Here is a 7,828-nt window from a genome sequence, read left to right on the forward strand (position 1 = left end):
CTCATACAACTCAACACTAGGAAGACAAAGAATACAGTTTAAAAATGTGCCAAGGACCTAAATAGACACTTTTCCAAAGTGCAAGAGGTAGCCAATAGATGTTTCTTTCTCACAGTGATGGCCAGTAGACATATGCAAAAATGCTCAATGTCACTAATCATCAGAGAGATGCAAATGAAAACAGCAATAGGTTATGCCCTGGCTGGTTTGGCTCAGCAGTTGGAACATCGGCCTGTGAATTATGGGATTATGAGAGTCCCAGGTTTGGTTCCTGCTAGGGGCACATACCAAAAGAAAAAAAAAAAGTTACTACCTCATACATGCCAGAATGGCTGCCATCAATATGTGAATAACCAACAAGTGCTGGTGAGGATATGGAGAAAAGGGAACCCTAGTACACTTTTGGTGGGAAAGAAGACTAGTGCAACCACTGTAGAAAATAGTATGGAGTTCCCTCAAAAAATTAAAAATGAAACTATCATTTGACCCTGTGATCCCACTTCTGGGAATATATCTTAAGAATCCTGAAACACCAATCAGAAAGAATATATGCACCCCATATGTTCACAATAGTGTTATTTAAAATATCTAAGATCTGGAAATAGCCCAAGTGCCCATCCATAGATGAGAGGATAAAAAAGCTGTGATACATTTACACAATGGAATAGTATGCAGCTGTAAAAAAAGGAGCTCTTACCCTTTGCAGTAGCATGGATGGACCTGGAGACTATTATGCTGAGTGAAATAAGCTAGTTAGAGAAAAACAAATATCACATGATCTCACTTATATGTAGAATCTAATGAACAACATTAACTGATGAACAAAATAGCTCCAGAGGCATGGATGCATGGAAAAGAATGACAGATTTCCAAGGGGAGGGATGTGAAGGGGATGGGAAGTGATTAACCAAAGAAGATATATGAACATATACAAAACCCATGGACCCAGGCAACAGTGAGGGAAAGGCCAGGTGTGGGGTGGGGGCTGGATGGAAGCGGGTAAAGGGGGGGGGCATCTGTAATACTGACAACAATAAAAACAAGAGGTGGTAGGGAACAGGCCTTGTGGTAGCTGTATCCTGTACTAAACCGTCTGTAGCCCTGTCCCAGTGTTTGTTCAGCCCAAGATTTGTTTGAGAGAGAGATACAGCAGACATTAAAGTGACACAATCAAGGACACGTGTATGTGTGTGCATGTGTAAGTGTGCATGCTTGCTGCATATGTGTGGAGAGGGCACATTTTTAGTTTACATGTCCCCAACTCTGGTGATAGTGACTCTGTCAAATCTTAAAATAGCACCTTTGATTGGGAGTAAGAGTCATTTTCCTTCCTCCTGTATAAATGTTACCTGCACTCAGAGTGTGCCTAAACTCTTGTGCCTCACTTGTTGTTATAGATTTATGGGATTATGGGATTTGGTTATGGGATCTGCTAGGTCTAATTAACGTTTTAAGACTTCTAGGAAATTGGCTGTGGATCTCACAGACTGGATCTTTAAAAATGTCATTGTGAACGTGCTCCTGGCTCCAGAGCACTGGAGACTGAGTTGCTTACACTGACTACTCCAGCAGCTGTTGTAGAGCCTTGTTTTTTGTTCTTTGGGTCCCAAGGCACCAGTGATTTTTTTATTTCATTAGAAGACACTCTCCCAAGGAAGGGACAAGATGGCTAAAGCCTAAGGAAGTCCCATCCACTTGATCCAAACATAGGACTGGACCTGAGGCTAAACTGCAGAACATTCAACTTGAAAAGTCACTGAAAATAGCTGACTGAAAATACTGTGAACAAGGAGGCTGTAGAGAGGAGAGAGAAAGAGATGGCAAGTAGGTGAGTGAGTGAACTTACGCAGCTGCGGGAAGTGGCTTGGCTTGGAAGACAGGGAAGGTGTAGGCAGCCCCTGAGCTTTAGCCTCCTGGGAAAGGGGGAACTCAGCACCACATAGAGATCTTCAAAGGAGAGCAATAAAGAAGGGAAGGGGAGCACACGTGGTACCTGAGGAAACAGCCCTTTTCCTCCCCACCTCAAGCTAAGAGGAGGCACCCCTCCCCCTCTCAGGGACCAGCTCTGAGCTGAAGATCAGATCAGCAGTGCCTGACATGCTGGGGAGTTGGATATCTGACCTACAGAAAACCCCTGCCCTGCGGAACAGTGTAGGGCAGGAAATCTGCACCAGAAGGGCAAGGACTGACCCGTTGGTGATTCCAACATCTGGCCAGGTGGGAGCCTGGGAAATAGCCCCACCCAGCACAAACCACCCTTGCTGAAAGATCAAAAAGCCAAGTAGAACATTTTTTTTCTTTTCTTTTATCTTTTTCTTTCTTTTCATAACACTTTTTTTCTAGTCCTACCTGCATGGGGTGGGATGCCAGCAACCTAGGGAGAACCTAGTCATTGGAAGGAGAGGGAGAAACTGCCTGCCTCTCCTGCAAGCTACAGGCACCACCCCCAACACAAATTTGAGTAAACCACCCTGACTGGACTTGATATCCCAAAGAGCCCAGTACATTAGAGGGGAGGGAAAGCAGCCCAGAACAAATACACACAAGTTGACTCAGCCTTTGTGCTAGTGTAGCCCAGCTCATGGAACTACCTGGGACCATGTCCTGCAGGGTTCCAGCCAGGAGGCCAAGGACCAGGCAGAGACAATGATTCACATTGGCCTATACCAGAGACTGTCCAAAAGGACAGGGACCCACACTCAAGGGGCCAGATCCAACAACAATGGAGAAAAATCCAGTGAGCTCCATAAAGAGCAGATTCAAGGTATTTTTTTCTGTTATTGAGGTGGTGGTTTTGTTGTGTGGGTTTTTAAAGCATTTTTTTTATTCAATTGTTTTTTTTTCTTTTCTCATTTTCTAATTTCCTATTCTATATTTAATTCAAATTAGCATTGTTACCCTCTAAAATTATAATTATTATTTCAATTATTATTTCCTACTTTTTATTTTTCATACTTACCCTATTTCTGGTCTCTGCCTTCGTTGCTTTCATATTCTCATTTTTGTTTTTTTCCCCCTCTCCTAACCTTTTTGGTCTCATGTTTTCTAGTATTCTCTTCATGTACATATGTGTGTGTTTTCTGGTTGGTTGTTTGTCCTTTAAGTTTTTCGTTGAAGCTGGTGCTCCTACCAATGTAGATGCTGATAACTTTTCAAGGTGCCCTTTGGTTTGGTATGTTATTGCTTTGCCTTCTTTACTTTTATATACATTTTTGCCCTGCCCCTTTTAAGTTATTTATTTTCATTCCTTCTAGTATTGTTCATTGTGTGTGTGTGGGTGGGTGTAAGTGTTTGTTTGAATTTTAATCCTATTGCTGAGCCTGGGACTTTTATCATTGTTTAAGCTAAGGTTTTTTCTTTTCTTCTTCTTCTTTTTTTTTTTAAGTCTGGTTGTGCATTGTCTTCTGTACTTTTATTTCATTTCAATATTTTTTTCTTTTTTCCTCTTCTAATTATTTTTTTTCACACCTACTAGTGCTCCTTATGTGGATGTGAGCATGTTTTTTAAAAAACTTGAGTTTTAAAAACTCAATCTTCTTGTTGAGGTGATTGGCTTCTATCATTGTTGAGGTAGATATTTTGGGGGAGATCCTTTTGTTTTGGTCTTGAACTGGGCTATTTTAAAAAAATCAAACTCTGTTCTGATCAGTTATTCCCATACGTAAACACCCGAGCAGTTTTCTAAAAAACCTGGGACTGACACCCAGAAGAACCATAAAGATAAGGGGTTAATGATGGCCTTGGGAAACTTGAAGGGACCATAAAAAAGAAAGAGATTAATGATTGCCCTAACCCCTGCAATCAACCCCCCTTCTTCTCTGGAGAAGTCTGTATAAGCCCTAATGCCAATTAAGTGGAGCCAGGAAGAATGTAAGTTTTTTCTTTGAATATAGCTCTTTTTTTTTTTTTTAATGTAGTTTTTTTTCTGTATTTTGTTCCTATATAAGCAAAGAACAAAGGAAGCTTGGGGCTGGGATTTGGGAGATCCCCCCAGCCCACCAGTGTAATAAAGTGCCCCTTTACAATTCGGCTGTGTGTCTCTGGTTATCTTGTTGACATGTTACAACATTTGGAGGCCCCAGTGAGATCCCTGGTGCTTTAGGACACCAGGGGATAGATGCCTAGGATGAACGGCCTCTCCTGGTCTGGCCACCAGATACCTGTAGTTCTTTGGGGGGGTACCCCCTGAGATGTTCCAGGGCCACAAAGATCCTACTTAGGTTTCTGAGGAGTGGTCAGGAGATGCCAAGACATCCCCAAAAGATGAAAGGAAACCTGGAGGTAAGTTCTGGGTGATCGGTTTAATTGGGTGAGACTGAGGGCCAGATGCGGTGCAACCTCTCCTCTCCAGGATCCCCCTGAGACGTTAGGAGGGATTAAATTCTGGTAAATTCTGGTTCTGGACCATTGTGCTTTCTGGTCCGCCACTGGGGTTGAAGGGGAGATTGATCACCTCGCATGTGGCATAGATGCTGCTCTGGATAAGAAATTTTCCTTGGCCTGCCACTGGGGCAGAAAGGGAATCTAATCGCCTCCCAGGAACTTCTGGTGTGTGAGTGTGACTGTGTGAATGTGTGTGTGAGTGACTGTGCTCCATGACGCTTGTTATGGAGCCTGTGTGAGTCCTACCCTGCAGTCCCGTGATGACCTCATACAGTTATAAGGCAGTATCAGGTTCTTGGGCCACTCTGATGTCCCACCAGCAAGCCTGATTTGAGTTGGGGGCTTATTCCAACTTGCCACATGCCAAGAGGTGTCTGAAATCTCCGTGAGAGGACTGGCCAGGCAGACAAAGTGTAAGTTTCTGTCTTGTTTGTCTTCCCTTGTTTTTGTCTTTGTCTGCCTCCCTACTGTGTCTCCCTCAACTTTGTTATGGTTAGTCTAATCATGGCTAGCAGCCCTAGTGCCCAGAAGACCTCATTGGGTTGCACAGTAAACGTTCTTAGGAAAGGATTTGAAGAAGGTTCTGATTAGGGCACAAAAATATCTAAAGGAAAGTTAAGGACCTTCTGTGAGTTAAATTGACCCATGTTCGGGGTAGCCTGGCCTGACGTGGGATCCTTCAACCCGGAGTTAGTGCAGCCAGTTTGGAATCAGGTCACAGGGGAGCCAGGACATCCAGACTAATTCCCCTATATTGACCAATGGCTTAATTTAATGAGACACCCACCCCCATAGTTAAAGGGTCATGCCCTCCAGACCAGGGAACAAATACTGGTAGTGGGTCCCAAACTGGGCCCCAAGAGAAACCTGGGAAAAGGTAGGGAAGTGCCTGTGAGGCAGAGATACAGCAAAAGGCTCAAACAAGTTTCCGGCACAAACATTTACTCTTTGGGTCCTAATTAGAAATCGCCTTGATCCTGTGCAGGAAGCTAATAAGGTGGGGAAGCAAGGTGGAGTGAAAGACTTGAAGGAAGCTGAGAAAGGCTATGAGTCTTTAAAGACTCTCCCACTGCCTTCTACTAAGGCTGTGAGAGAGGTTAATTCCCCTGCTGAGACTATTCCCAGAGTATAAAAGAGAACTAGAAAGAGAGGCAGAACAAAATCAGTCGCACCTCAGTGAAGAAGATTCAGATGAGGGGTTTAATGTTACCAAAAGTTTTGCAAAAGTAGTTCTTACCATCCCGAGGGGATACAGGGGCTTGGCCCAAAGAACCCTCTAGTGCCCCTGTGCTCTCTCTCCCTTACAGATGGGACTAAGAGAGGCAAGACCTGCCAGAGAGAATATCACTGGATTTTTATTATTTCCAGTGATAGAGGGGCCTGACCCAATCAATCCAGGTCAAATATTAAAATTTCATGAGCCCATCCCATTTAAGATGTTAAAAAATCTCAAATCTCCTTGTACTACGTATGGGCCCACAGCTCTTTTGTGCTCAGTTTATTAGAATATTGCTAGTGAAGCCTAGTCCCTGGTGATTGGCAAACATTAGCGAAAGCTTGCCTTACCCCACGGGAGTATCTGATGTGAAAAAATAACTGGATGGAGATTAGTAGTGAGCAGGCCACATGGAATCAAAAGCATAAAGTACCCATTTCTTTGGAAACGCTCACAGGTGCAGGAAAATATCAGGTTCTTCAAGATCAGCTAGGGTTTTTTCTCCAGGCATATCAGCAGATTAATATTTGTGCTTTGAAGGCCTGAAAAGAACTCCCAACAAAAGTGGAGAATTTGCTAGATCTTACATCCATCAGACAAAGACCTGAAGAGCTATATCAAGATTTTGTAGCTCGGTTGCTACTGGCAGACAACAGAATAATAAGTGATTCAGAGACCGGCATATTGATAGTTAAACAGCTTGCCTATGAGAAACAGTGGGTTTAATCTTGGGAAGGAGTAGTCTCACTATGAAAATGTTCCAAGTGTTGCCTGGAGTTATTTATTCTGATTATTTGAGGGAAATAAAAGTTATGGCCCAAACAATTAATACTATTGTATAAGTTTTACCTGAAACTAAGATAGCACAGATTGTGATTTTGCCACATCAGGTGGCTGGGAAAGTGCTAAAGTGCTATCAAAGAAGCCATGGGGAGAGGGAGGATTTGGCTTAATAAATGGAGCCTATTGGGTGCAGTTAATCACCCAAGGTTGCCCTCAAATAGAGCTCAGTTCGAATGGAAAGAAAGTTAAAGGTATTTTAGATACCGAAGCAGATGCTTCTGTGGCCGATTTACAAAGAGTAGGACAGGTTTCTAGGCCCCAACAAAGTGCACAGTTTATCAAATGGAAAGATTCTGAGGGCAACACAGGGTATTTTAAATGCTACATTTTAAGTCATTTGCCTGTCAATCTATAGGGATGTGACCCCCATCCTTCTGCCCCCTCAGAGGAGGCAAAACCCCCATGCATGCCCAGGCCTGCCCCCCCACCCCACACACACAAAAAAATGGCTGCAGCAGATGCACCAAGAAGGGAAAAGGGGAAGTGGACGGGAAGAGGCTGTCCCTGCTGGTGGGCCACTGTGTGCATGGCATGGTGTGCCCCGCCGTGTGTTGAGACCGGGTTCCGGTGCAGAGAGCCCCTTGTCCTGGGAAATGGGGTTGACAGGCTGGTGCACAGGCACTCACCCACAGGCTGCTGGGGCCACAGGGGCTGCAGGGTTCCCCAGGGAGAGTGGTCTGGCCATGGAAGGGGCATGTTCCTTTGATGCCAGCCCAGATGGCTCACGGGTTTGGCAGCAGTGAGTGCAACAACACAGGTCTCCCGCAGAGCTGTTAACTTTGGGGAGTTTTAGGGAGCTGGGCATGAGTGTGGGCATGAAATGCTCTTAGAGAGAATTGAAAAAACACTCTGTCCCGAGTAACACACACACTAGGAGAATGCTTTCCTTTCCTGTGTCCTTTTGAAAACCTGAGATCAGAGGAAAGTTTCCCATCCCTCTGCTTGCTGTGAGATCTAAATACTGCCAGGAGGAAGGCTTCCTTGGGCACTTTTCACCTGTGTTCTCGAGTTAGGCCTAAAGGCCCAATTGTTTGAAATAGCTCAAAGGTATATAATAAAGTGACACCCCTGGGGGAGAACAAGATAAAAGAATAGCAAAGGTAATAAAGGCAGCCTTAAAGGAAACAGGGCCCATGGAAAGAGATCACCCTAGAAAGGGAAACATGAGGAATGGTCAGGATGGCAGGCCTAGATCCCAGTTAGGGATAGAAAAGACAAGGGCAAAGTCAGGTGTATAGGAACAAAGTAAAAAGTCATTTTTAACTTAAAAAAAATGACAGGGTCAAGGCTCCTTCCAACTGAGCCCTTGGGAGCCAAGAATAACAAGACAATAGGGGGCAAACTGGTTAGTTTCCTAGTAGATACTTGTGCAGCAGACTCAGTCCT

This window comes from Molossus molossus, unplaced genomic scaffold (genome assembly GCF_014108415.1).
Source record: "Molossus molossus isolate mMolMol1 unplaced genomic scaffold, mMolMol1.p scaffold_m16_p_2, whole genome shotgun sequence".
In the NCBI taxonomy this organism is placed as follows: Eukaryota; Metazoa; Chordata; class Mammalia; order Chiroptera; family Molossidae; genus Molossus; species Molossus molossus.